Source organism: Anomalospiza imberbis, chromosome 1 (assembly GCF_031753505.1).
Source record: "Anomalospiza imberbis isolate Cuckoo-Finch-1a 21T00152 chromosome 1, ASM3175350v1, whole genome shotgun sequence".
NCBI classification, from domain to species: Eukaryota; Metazoa; Chordata; class Aves; order Passeriformes; family Viduidae; genus Anomalospiza; species Anomalospiza imberbis.
In genome coordinates this window covers 32,278,318-32,291,632 of record NC_089681.1, presented here as the reverse complement: position 1 = coordinate 32,291,632, position 13,315 = coordinate 32,278,318, and the positions used below count along the sequence as shown (strand labels likewise).

At 39.2% G+C, this 13,315-nt stretch overlaps 1 protein-coding gene and 1 long non-coding RNA gene across 8 annotated transcripts in view; one reads left to right on the top strand and one right to left on the bottom strand.

Annotated features, from left to right (window-relative positions):
• STAU2 (staufen double-stranded RNA binding protein 2) overlaps nucleotides 1-13,315 on the bottom strand; it is a 170,003-nt gene that overhangs the window by 19,930 nt on the left and 136,758 nt on the right. The gene's annotated exons all lie outside the window — the stretch shown is intronic.
• Nucleotides 7,342-8,353, top strand: LOC137472120 (uncharacterized). The gene is made up of 2 exons (XR_010998027.1): nucleotides 7,342-7,487; nucleotides 8,106-8,353. It is a non-coding gene; the product is annotated as an uncharacterized lncRNA (long non-coding RNA).

Below are 13,315 nucleotides of genomic sequence, written 5' to 3'. Positions count from 1 at the left end.
CAGGCAACTAAAGCTCTGATTTCTCCTGGAAAACAGCAAAGCTTTTTCCTTGTAAAGCATTGTGGAAGGTCCTACTTGGTACGGCTTGAAACTTCAGCCCTCTGCTTTCCCTGGGAAGCAGCAGCACAGAGCTTCTAGTCTCCCCCCAGGTTTATCAGTCTCTCTGTCCCTAATTCATGCTTTTTACTAGTTCCCCCGGCAGCAAGACATCAGTCATTGGGCCCATTTCCCTGCTGTGCTGCTTCAACCTGAAGGTTGCTTTGCCTGACAGGGTAGATCCTATCCCTGGACATTCAAAGAGCTAAATATAGTGTCTAAGGGGAATGGAAGAAGCAGATTTCTGCCTCTAACATCTTACAATTGGAAAAGGGTAAGCAGAGCATGAGGAGAAGCTTGAGATCAGACAGAATCTGTGATCCTCATCATGCAAATGAAGGACTTAGTCATGCAGTTTTCTGTTTGGAAAAATGCTACTAGTAAGGAGTAACTTGACAGCTGCACTCTCATAATAGCCAGTTTGGATTCCTCTATGCTTTTCAGTCATTGTTTTATTACTTTACATTTAGATGTAGAAAATTCCACGCACCTGTACTATGCAGCATTAAACCCCATATCTACTAAATCTGCCAACAAAGAAGCCAGTTCAGCCGATGGAATTATTTGAAGTGGTCACTCACTACAAAATGGGTTGAAAGCCCACCCCTGTGGAAACAACTGCAGCATTTTATTGATGTGGGCAGGACCTAAGTGATTAAGGACAATTTGCAGCACACTTGAAAAACAAGTTATTTCTGAAACAAAGAAACAAAGTTTCTTTGTTCAGCTTTAACACGTTTCTTGACTTGTATTACCCACTTCTCCCTTTCCCATTCCCAAGGAAGTTTCCATTAATCATCCCTCTAGTGGAAACACTTGTGTCTGATCACTGAGCAGTGGACACAGGCATAGTCTGTGGGCATGCACTGAACAAGAAACCCAAGGGAAGCCTAGCTGAAAAGTTTGGGAAAGCAAGGATGCCTTTTTAAAATAAACTTTGGAGAGGTCAGCGGGACAGCAAGGGGTCAGCACCAGGCAGCCATTGGGTGGATGGCACAGGAGAAAGACAACAACACTTGTCATTAATTATATCTGTTGGAATGCTACACATTTTCCCCCCCAAGTGGTAGTACTCCAGACATCCAAGCACAATCTCTCCCACGTCCCACTTGACCCCAGGCAGGGCACATGCCAAGAAGCTTTCATACACTAGAAGCCAAGAAGTAGCTAATATAAGTGGAGCTTTAAGAATTTAAATTGTCCCTCCACTTCAAAACATTTTTCTCCTTTAGTTCCAGGCCATCCTCACGACTGTCTCCTTTACCAGTGAAACACATATTCTCTTAGAGCTAAATATGGCTAGATTTCTGTGCCGAGCCTCAAGCTAACAAAACTCTTAACTTTCATTGGAGAGGAATATCTACAGGGAACTGGACTGCTCAGAACAACTCTACTCTTAAAATCGATCCTGCAAGATCCATGTACAATGTACCATTTACCCAGGTCTAGAGGCATCTGATCTACAGAGGTGCTGTCTCCTATAAACACTTCGCAAAATGACTGCAAATGCCAGAATGAGTCAGTACTGCCGGTGCGCTTGCAAAACTTTGAACCATACCTATTTATAAAGCTAGTTTCATAAGCAGCAGTATCTTTTATTGTAATAAAAAACCCAATAAACTGTTGGTTGCACAAGAAATGGCAGGCTAGTAATTAATGGATGGACCCATCCTCACTTAACCCTGAATTCACCAAGCACATAGTCAAAGTCGATTGTTGTGTGCAGAAAGAGACAGAAAGAGTCTAGGTATCTCTAGAGTATGTATTATCCTCTCCTAAATAAACAGATGGGAGGAATAAGCCTTTGGAAATGCTTCTCTCTGTACTTCCATTACAGAAAAACTCATAAAATCAACCCAACCTAGAAGCATTGTAGGCATCTGAAAGGTATGCAAGATGCTTTAGTGACTATAGTTTATGAGGAAGCTTTGAGTATTATAACTCCAGCACAGTAGTTATAAATCATAGTAGTTGTAAATCACAGCAGTTATAAAATATGGAATTAAATTACCTGTACATGTGGTGAAAAAAATTCTGCTCATTTCTGCAGAGTGGCCAAAGATGTCTTAAAATCACCCTGTGGGGTTCATTGGTGTATGTGAAACAAAGAACCAGAATTCAGGCAGGGGAGAGTTGGGAGACCTTGTACACTGCAGAACCCTTTTTTGTTTTGTGCTAATGGAGAGATAACAACTCGAACAAGATCGATCTGGATATGCTAAGCCTTGCTAATGGATTCTGATTATTAAGAGGGGAAGAAAAGTAATGCCTGCACTGGGGCAGGCTTCACTACAGGCTACACTATTCTGTGGCTTAAGGACAAATTCCTCTATGATACAAGCAAACTCCCTACCTTAAATCCTTATTTTGGGATTGCAGTAGAAAATAATTTATCTTTTTGTAGAGAGCAAGGAGTCTTTTACAAAGAGACAATTCTTCCATCAGATAAAAAAAACAGACGGTTGTCTATGTTTTCACTTGAATGATGTATCCAACAGGAAGTATTTAAACTGTGTTACTGTCTGCCAGTTCAAGCTTCAGGATGGGCTTTCAACCCACAGCTTTGGAGCCCAAGTTAAATCACCAAACTTTTTTGAGAGCCCTCCTATAACTTTTTCTCTGTAGTTTTCAAGCTTTCATCGTGTCATAAAACATGGGAAAAAAATAGGCTCGCTCTACCAACAGAGAAATATTATGTAAGGAAATATATGCTGTGGTAAGTATCCATAGGAAAGTATTAATCTTTTTTTTTTTTTTTAATAAAAAAAAGGAAAAACCACCCAATGCTGCAAAGGTAGTAGCAATGTAAAAGTAACTTGTTAGATGGATAAAGAACTCCAGAGTGAACAACAGTGTTTGTTTTTTGGAAGTCTGTTCTTCAATCCCATAAAAATTGTGGGATTTAGCATTGAACAAGAGAGGTAAGAATAGGACCTAAGTTACATATAATAGTTTTAAAAGCAACTTGTCCTGCTTTCCCCCAGAAAACAGTAAATGAGCTAAATAATTAACCGGATTGTGTTGATTTAAACCATTTGCAAAACTACACTTCTGAGTTGCGTTTGCATTAAGCAGAGCCAGATGCCAGGCTTCCTCTCTACTTTGAGACATTCATCATATCTAGAAACTGCAGGAGGCAGAGAGACAGGCCCAAAACACCATGTAAGCACAGTGAATTCACTACTCAAACCCCCCAAACAGAAGTGGAAAAGACATGAATCATCAATTACAAAAAGAAGCACTCACAGGTAGTAGAATTAGTTCCTCAGATTTCACCTGAGACCTCACTATGAAAGCAAGTTGGCACCACACTCCAGTATGCTTCCTTCAGTTTAGCTCCATGCTCTCTGCCACAACGTGCACTGATTTTCCTGGCCTGTGCCACTTGGTCTAGTGATGAAAGTTACAGGTTTGTGAGATTTCTATGCTCTTCTGGAGTTATAAAGCACAAAGTTTCATTAATTCATAAAGCCAGCAGGGAACTTGGGTTGGTCTAGTCTGTCCTCTTATGATACTGCTGTCCTTGAGTTTTGACCAAAGCAATCCTATCCTGTTAGGGACATTCAGAAGCTTTCATGGGTAAGCACTTTTCTGTTCAGAACAGAACAGAAACAGTTTGCCATCTGAATTTATGTACCTTCAGATTTTTGCTAGTGGTTCTAATTATGTCCTTCTAATGTAGATTAAAGAGTCCCTTAGGAAAAAACAGATTTTTTTCTAAGTATTTTTCCTTAAAGAATCAAGCCAGCTCCCAGTTTTTTCCTTTAGACATTACACCAAATGAGCTTCCAAGTCTCTCACCAGAAGGTATTTTCCCCACTTCCTCAAGCAAATACTTTTTTGTGGCTGTTTTCTGGACTTACTTCAGTATTTCCATATCCCTTCAAAAATGCTGACATCAGGACTAGATGAATTCCTCCAGCATCAGCTTGACTAATGCCACATACAAGGATATATCTTGTAACTCATAATTACTATTACTTTTTACATTCATATTCAAGTGCTCAATAGGACTTCTTGCTCAATTGCCCATCCTATATGACCCCTGATCAGCTAATTAGAAGCAAGAATTCTCTGTGCTGACAGTATGGCTTTGATCCCTTGGTCCTTGATGAATAAGTGTGCAGTTAGCTGAGTCAGAATGCACTTTGTGGAGTCAGCAAGGCTTACTGCACTGTATTCTACAACTTATCACCATTTCACACTCTGCTGGCCTTCATGGGACCAGTAAATATAACCAAGAGATGATTTCATGCTTACTTCCAGACCACTGATGAACATACTGCCTATAATGTTGAAATGTTTATTTCTGCATAGTGTAGAGAAAGAGCAATACAATCTTGTGTACTAGAAGAAATTTCTCAAGGCAACTCAGGAAATGCTGCTTATATAATAAAACGCCAGGTCACATTTTCTACCCCAGTCTCCAGTTTTTGAGTAACATAATGATAGCATTGAAATGAAGGCATGTATATATAGACACTGCAGGCCAAACTATCCAATTTCTGTGTAGATTAGGTACATGGACCCTCCATTTTGATCCTAGTATGATGCCTTAAGCTTTAGTTTCCATATTTCTCAGATTCTGTGCTGCCTAGGTGTGTAGCTCTGAGCTTCACATTAAGTTCAGTAAGCTCTCTTCACAGAGTAGGTAGACAAAACAATCCTTTTCCAGCTTGAAACCAAGGACAGCCTATACAAATTTCAGGCCCAAAAAAGTGTAAACAAGGGTGGACTGAAGAGATAAAACAAAGATGGGACTTCATAACCTGAAGCTGTAATTGGACAATTAACCCCAATATGCAAATGGACCCAAACTTTTAAAAGTGTAAAACCTCATAACCCGTTGTCCATTTTGTGACCATTTTGGGTCCATCTTGGGCGTAGCCCTGGCCAGGCTCTTGTACTGCCCAAGGTGTATCCTTTAAGGCCTTTTAATAAATAACTACTTTATTCTCTTAGCTCTGTTCTAGGCCAGCCTCTCAAGGCATGAGTACATGCCATGGTCAGAATCCATGGCCGCCTCATACTTCCCTGGCAGATTAGGTTTAAGAAATACATACGAGATCAAAGTCTTGACATATGAGCCTATGTCAACAGAGTTAAAAAATGAGAAAAGAAAAAGGAAGGAATATTTAGCCCACACCTTTGTTATATTGTGAGAATAAAGTTGATTATTGACAGCAATATCAAAGTTGAATCTGGGAGCTTTCAGTACTATACACCTTGTTAGTCCAGAATACCATATTCTGCTGAATGGAAATATTTGAAAGCATCCAATATTGATGGTGCATTTAATCTGACTGGTATCTAAGCCTCATCCAGCTTCTCACTCCCTCTCCCTACAGTGGCATGGGGGAGAGAACTGGAGCAGCAAAAGTGAAAAAAACTCATGGGTCGATAAAGACCATTTAATAAGTGAAGAAAAAGGAGGTAGATCTGTGTGATGTAAAGGCAATCCCTCACCACCTCACACCAGCAGACCAATCCTCAGCCCCTGTCCAAGTGATAGTTATCTTGGAAGGATTCTGCCCCTGCTTCATTGCTGAACATAATGTTACACAGCATGGAATACCTCCTTGGACAGGCAGGGTCAGCTGTCCCAGCTGTGTCCCCTCCCAAACTCTTGTCCAGTCCAAACTGCTTGCACCGGGGCAGATTGTGATAGAAAAGCCTTGACTCTATGCAAGCACCACTGAGCTGTGGCTAAATAGTGGCGTTACCAACACTGGTTTTGTCACAAATCATAGCTGTAGCCTCCCACAGGATGCTAGGATGAAAATTAACTCCATCCCAGCCAGACCCAGTATACTAATGGACAACAAAGGAGCAATAACACGTGCTGAATTCAGATTATGAAAGTAAGTGATCAGTTGTTTACAGCTCTGCTCTAGCCCAAGTAGGCGTTGACGTTATTTGGGTATATAGTATATAAAGTTGAAAACAGCTTTATATCCTGAATTCAACAGCCTGAGACTGTAGATTGCTATAACTGAAAAAGCAATGAACGCCCACCTCCTTTAAGCAATAATGTATTTCTTTCATGAAAATAAAAGCTATACATATTATATGATAGAGCTCTTTCCACCCAGGACAAAGGTGTTTTTAAGATGAGCAGTGCTTCATTGAACTTGTACTGCCTTTTTTAAATATAGATCTTTACACAAATCTGATTTGTCTTTATTGCCTTGCAGTCTTAAGCTTCATGCTCTGCCTGCTTCAGTATTTGAAAACCAAATATTTCAAAGTATTAATGTTATGAAGAGTTGGTTGCACAGTTTACACTAAAAGAGATTGTTCAAAACATTCAAATTGCTTGTAATTATTTAGAGTGGCCTCATTTAGTTGTAAAAACAATTACTATGCTTATATTTTACTCTTTTGTTAGCTTACCAGCTCATTTTAATTTTCAAAACTCATATACTTATATACTACTCACTGTATAGTAGCAGCCTGCACTGTCTCAGTGACAGGATATTAAATATCCTGCACTCTGTTTCCATTTAGTGTAGAAAGGAATCTAGGTCTGCTGCATCCAGAAATGGAATTAAGTTATCATAGAATATTGATTTCAACACTGAGAAATGATGTGTCTTTGATGAAAAATGTAAATTTGAAATAAAGCTAAAGTAAAAATAAGATAGAATGTTATCTGTTAATTTCAAAGAGTATTAGAAATATGAGACAAAATTAAGAACTGAAAATTCAGTTTTCTGCATCATCCTCACTCAACTCTGATGTTATAACTTGCCAAAATAACTTGGGTTTGTTCCCATAGCTTAGCTAAAAGTTTATTTGTTGATATATGATCTCACAAAAATCTTTCTTAGAATTGGGATGGGAAAACAGCTTAGACATCCAGCCCTTCCTCTGGAAAGGTTTTGAAAAGGCGCCATTGCTTTGGTCAGACTTTTGTGTCTGGGCTCATAATCTGGGAAGAGCAAAGCCATGAATCCCTCACAGCTATTATTTTATATAAAGTGACCTGTTCTCAGGCTGTTATTTCAACCAGGGAGGTTGGCAAGAGAGATAAGAGTAATACCTGCCTATAGTATAATAGGCTCTTCCCACTAAGCTCCTGAATGCTGAAACACTGTGGATTTTCTATTTTATAAATATCCAGTTAAAGAAGAAAAAAGAATCAGATTATCCATGAATTTAAGTGATACTGGGATCCCATTACAAGCAGAAACTTTTTTACGTTCCATTGCCTGAAGCGTTTTCTTGAATTATTCTTGTAGAGTTCATATTGTTGAACAATGGGACTTGAAGTTTGGAGGAGGAAGATTTGGATGCAAAGGAATTATCTGAGATGTCAACATCAGCCAGGAGAACAACCACAGAATTTCAGCCCTCTTCAGGACCAGACCCAGCATATTTCACTCACCTTGGTGAGTCCTCCCTGGCCTACCTACAGGGATGATATCCCAGGAAAGTCAGGGTGCAAAGAAGGCAGGAAGAAAGGCTGCTGGGCACCTGCTTCTTGTCCCTGTAGGAGGCTAAGAGACAGACAGAGTACGAGGCTCAGGAGCTCAAAAGTGATTTTCCAAATAGTGAACTCAAATATTTTTGCCAGTAGTTACATCAAATGGATCAGAAAGTTGGAGAAAGTAGGTTGGTGGATATTTTATTAATCTGACTATACAGATTAGGAACTCCATTATTCTGAAGTTTGTTCTTTTCTAGACCTGCTGGAAACAGGATACTGTGAATGTAAGGTTTCCACACATGGAAGAAACATCAAATCACATAACAAATATTCAGGGAAAGGAGCTCTGGTTTATGAAAAACCATATTCAATTCTCATTATTAGTTATCAACAGCGTCCATCCTCAGTGAAAAAATTCTAATTTCTACTGTGTAAAGCTTGAAGGAAGTACACAGGATGATTTTGAAAAGTGGATTTGTTTTCTTCGATTTAATGTTAATCTGGTTTTCTTTTTTTTTTTTCCCTGAGGAAAGGAACATCACTTTTTTATCTTCTCTTGAAATATTTTTTTTCTCTCTAGTTCTGATGAAACTTCACTACTTCTGATGAAGGAGGAAGTGGAGATGCCAACATTTGATGCTGATTCAGAGGCACCCACCACATGCTATAAAAGCTGCTGCCTGAAAGGGATTATGTGTTCCTTGAACTATTATACGCTTAAGAAGATATGAATAAACTTCCAAATTCCAAAATGATTGAAAAAATAGAAATACTCCCACAGAAAAGAAAAAAAAAAAAAAAAAAAAAGAGAGAGAGAGAACCAAAAAGGCACTTAAAGAAATGGAATCAATTCATGACAAATTTTGCCAACACATTTCATATGAATAAGATGTCAGATGTCCTGGAGTTATTTCTACAACTATCTACAAACAAGAACATTTTTTCAGTACAAGAAAAAATGGGTTGCATTTGCTTATTCTTTAGTTCTAGAATATTTACCAACCTGTAGCAAAGAATGATCCAAAAAGGCTTTCGTGTTCAGTAAATGATACCAATAAAAATCAGAAGACTAGCTTGCTCTGCTACAATTTAGAGCAGCATTGAGGCTGACTAAGTCATGCTAGACACTGCACAGACCATACATAAGTCCTTTGACCTCATCCTCTAGATCCTACATCAGAGAGTGAAAAGCATCTAAAAAGGGACCAATTTTTCAGAGCCTTCTTCATCAGACATTGTCTCTTACATAGGCACGATGGTCACTTTTCACTGAGGCTATTTCCATTGTCATTACTCTCAATCAGCTCCTTAAAATATATTAAAGAGATTCAGGTCACCATGCTGGTTTTGGTAAGTGCAAATTATTATCTACTTCATGGTCTGAAAGTTCAGACAGGAGAAAAAGTTACATCCTTAATTTCGCTAGTCCTTGGCATTTATCAGAGGATTTTTTTTAATCAACAAAGAATCATAGTGGGCTAAAAATCTGAATGCAACAATCCAGGAATTACTGAACCAAGCTATTTCATAATATATTGCAGTTCAGTTTCAGTATAACCGTAAGCTTTCTTGCATTCTTTTCTTTAGAAGCAAATTTGCCCTAGGCATACTAGTTCTGACAGTCTAGAATTCATCCTCCATAAACCTAAATTCATATGGTAAGCTCTTATTCTCATATCCAATCTTATCCTTATTTTGGGAGAAAAACTAAAGATAAAGATCAGTTTCTACACTTGCCCTTAGCTGCTTCAGAAAAAGGAATGCAAACTGACAAAGCGTCTTTATTTCTACTTATTATTCCAATTACTTATCTGCACTTTGGATCATGATTGCTTCTATTTATACTGGGAGCCTACACATTGCACTATTTCTGCATGACTGCTTGTCAAACAAACACCTCAAACAACGATAAACAGCTCCCTTTGATAATTAGAGATTCAGAATTTTTCGGGGGAAACAAGTGTATATTTTTTAAATAGAAGGTGACTGAGCTGCGAATTGGGGCTCTATGTCTCAAATTTAGTAACTGAGACAGCTAGAAGTAAAACAAAGTCCTAAAATAAAGATCAGGGCACACAGTACATAAAGCAAACTTTTAGTAATATTTACACACATGAAATAATCAAAGTTTGTAACATGCTATATAACATGTGGCTGCACTCTGTAGGCATACATGAAAAATACGTCAGGTGATCCCATTGTGACTAAAAAGTTCAAAATTAGCATTAAATGAATGGAGTCTTTTACTAAGGGAGTACAAAAATTGTATATGGGCAGGTCTGCCTCTGTTTTGAAAGGCTATAAGAAATGGAATTAATATGTAATACCAGTTTCATTTACTAAAATGCCATTATTTTAGGTCTTGTTATAAAGACTTTACACATGGCACAGACAAGAAAACAAAACCTGAACAATATTCTATGTTAGGACACAATGTAATTAAGTCAAAGTGACAGTCATGTTTCTATCTGAAAATTAGGGCAGCTAATGGGGAACATTGACACAAACCGGTTTTAGCCTCCTAAGAACCTGAGGTGGCAGTGACATGCCCTACGGGTCTGGCTCTCAGGACACTCTCCATGACAAATTTCCTCCTTCACACACTGTGGAGCAAAGTAGCACTAAAGAATTACTTGAGAGAAAGTCTGTCAGCCCCTATAAATTTGGGCAGAAAGGCACAGGCGATTTCGAGGGAGCAGTACTTGATTTCCTTCCAAGGAAGTTAACATAATGCAGTCCACTTGTTAAGAGCCTGCTGTGGCAAGGTGTTGAGAGCTCTCTGGTTCAATGGGCTGTAGTCAGCGTGGGATGCTGGAGCACATTTCAAGTTGCTCCCTGAATCATGCAGGCATCCAATATGCTCACAACTGTTCTAGCAGTCACCCTAGAGATTTGCACATAACCCACGGACACAAAAAAAAGAAGGTTGAAGCATATGGCAAGATTTTAAATTTCTCTGAAAGACATCAGAGAACTTTACATGCAATCACAAAATATTACACATTCAAATGCTTCAAAGCTGTTTGCAAAAGATCACTGTCATACTGTGGGATTGATTCTTCTGTTGTTCTTCTTTTGCTTCAGTACGCTCCTGCTGAGAATCTGAGAGTGCATTGGCTCCACATGTCTTTATGCCGTATCATTTAATGAAAGATACCACCAAACACAAAGCTGTAGTTACACTTGATGCCAGCATAATTCTTTTAGATGCTAAGGCAGGTTTATGTATAGAAATCCAAACTTTTGCAGGTTCAGATTTGTCTTCTCATCTACCCAGGATGTTTGGTCCAGCTGAGAAGTTTCAGAGGGGTGCATGTTCCCAGACAGGTGATATCTGCAAAATGCTGCTCTTCCTCTCAGCCCCTTGCTCCCCATTCATCTTGTGTAACCTACAAATGCTGAATATGCTATCTAATCCTTCTAAAACTAACTTACTGCCAGTTTTGGCCAGACAGCTGCTTTATCTTCCCCTATATTCAGAGCTCAGAGTCGCACTCCCTTTGACTGACAAGAAGCAAGTTGCCTTACCCTGCTAATCTTTGAGGTTGTCACAACAATTCAGTGTGGCATGTGGACAATACAGCTAAACTCAGACCTTCTGCTCCAAATGTAAATGTCCCTTACACTTTAGATAAAGGAAAAACTTTGCTAAATCCTTACCACAGCCATGGTTATAGGGATTTTTTTTTGTGCCAATATTTGCTTAAGCAGTTCCTTGCTACTTTTCTCTCCTCTCCTCCATCACCACTCCAGCCTTTGTGTTGCCCCATTAATTATGCTGCTACAACTGTCTTTCAGGACATACCAATGACCAGTATACAATTAATTTGGCAGTAAAAATGAAATCATGTTTAATACTGGTCAGTTTTCCCACTTTATTCTTCCTACAGGTCTGAAGAGGCACCAAGAGAAAGGGTGGCATGTCAGGCATACACATCAGTTTCACCACTAACAGATGGTCTGTGCAGCCATGCCCAGAGAACTACATTAGAAACATGATTCACTGGGAAAGTTAATTCAGTTATACAGGCTGACTCACCACAGGTTTATTGTGGAATTGTGCAATTATGCCACCCTCTACAAAATACCAAGGCTAGTTTGGCAAGACAGCTAAGCTGACCTATCACTGTGCCACTGCTACAATTGGCTGTCCAGTCTCACCCCTCTCAGGCCATGAAGGTGCTCCTGCCCCAGACTTCCACCACCAAGGGCAGCTGATTGACTGCCAACAGGAGCTGTAATTCTATTAACATATTTTTATAGGGTTCTTTTTTTTCTAAGTCTAGAACTCTAAAACGAGTCACCATACAAAAATGCCATGCAAAGGATACGGGGCAGTCCTGCAGCTGGGAATGAGATGGTAGGAAAGGGATGAGAGTGGCTCTTTGGGTAGCAGTGAGCAATTAAGCTGGTTTAGCTTTAGGGTCAAACTACGTAATGACTAAAGAAAACACAAAGAAGTACTACCTATCTGTCAGTCTCCAGTGAGCATAAAAGGGCAAGAAGGTTCATTTTCCTGGCTTAACGTGGTGGCATGTGTTAGAACTGGGCAAAGAAAGTGGATTAATTTCTGCTGAAACAAGAGTTTTGGGAGGATAACAGGCATGGCTCATTAGCTCCACTAGGGGTAGGGGAGGGGAAGGTGGCTTTTCCCCTAAGGGCTTAGGTAAACACAGAACTTTACAGGAAAGTGTTTTAAGCAGCCAAGCTTGAGAAGAAATATCAGACTAATATTTGCATCTTAGCTGTTCTTTCAACTAACAGCAGAGATATACTCTATGAAAATTACAATATTAATTATGCTTATTTTCTATCCCATGCAGGTTGCCATTTTTAATAGCCTTTTACTGATTCTTTGGTAAAAGGTTTCTGAAATGCAGCTTCTTTCAGCTGGTGATTTGACAATATGGAGACTTCAGCAGTAATGCCAACTGTAGAGTAAGAAGGGTTAATTTGGCATCCCACTTGGCCTGAGATTTCCCACTTCTTATATATGCCTGTGCACTAAATGAAAGAAGCTAGGCTATACAGAAGAAGAAGGTCTTGTCAGAAAAAATTATGGTGCTTGGAAGTATGTTCCTCTACTCCGAATACCCGGATCTAGTAGAAGGTGTCCCTGCCCGTGGCAGGAGGAGTAGAACTAGACAATCTTTAAGGTTCCTTTTAACAACCAAAATTTTATGGTTCTATGAATACAGACACAGGAACAACAACAGCAACAACAACAACAACAAAAAAGAATTATAGTAAATTGAGAAGATTATTTCTCCCTCTCTCCCTTCACCCAGAGCACAATGTCACCTGTGAGAAGAAAGAGCTGGATTTTAATTCTACTCTTTAGATTTTTTGTCTTTTTTTTAATCTGAAATTTTATTTTATAAAAATATGAACAGTTATAGGTAATTTTAAGGTGTATTTGTAATTAAGCTACCATTAGTTAGTATGATAGAAGCTTATTGGTTATACGATGAGCCACAAGCCCACAGCTCATACATCATTTAACCAGAACACTGGACATTTTTATTAGCACCTATTTTTAAGTAGTAAACTCTTTGACTGGTTATAACACTAAATACCTGTTTCAAGTCAAGAGATCCAATGAATTCAGCTCCAATCTTTGATGACTTCACAGAATGTGGCAGCAACTTGGGCCATGGGTGACAGTCTGCACAGCCAGGGCTACCTCTATGGACAGACACCAGCAGTCTTGAGGAATATAACCCGAGAGGTCATCGAGAGCCTGAGCAGACCTCAGCATGACAGGTGAGCAATTTGTTTAACTTTTGTACC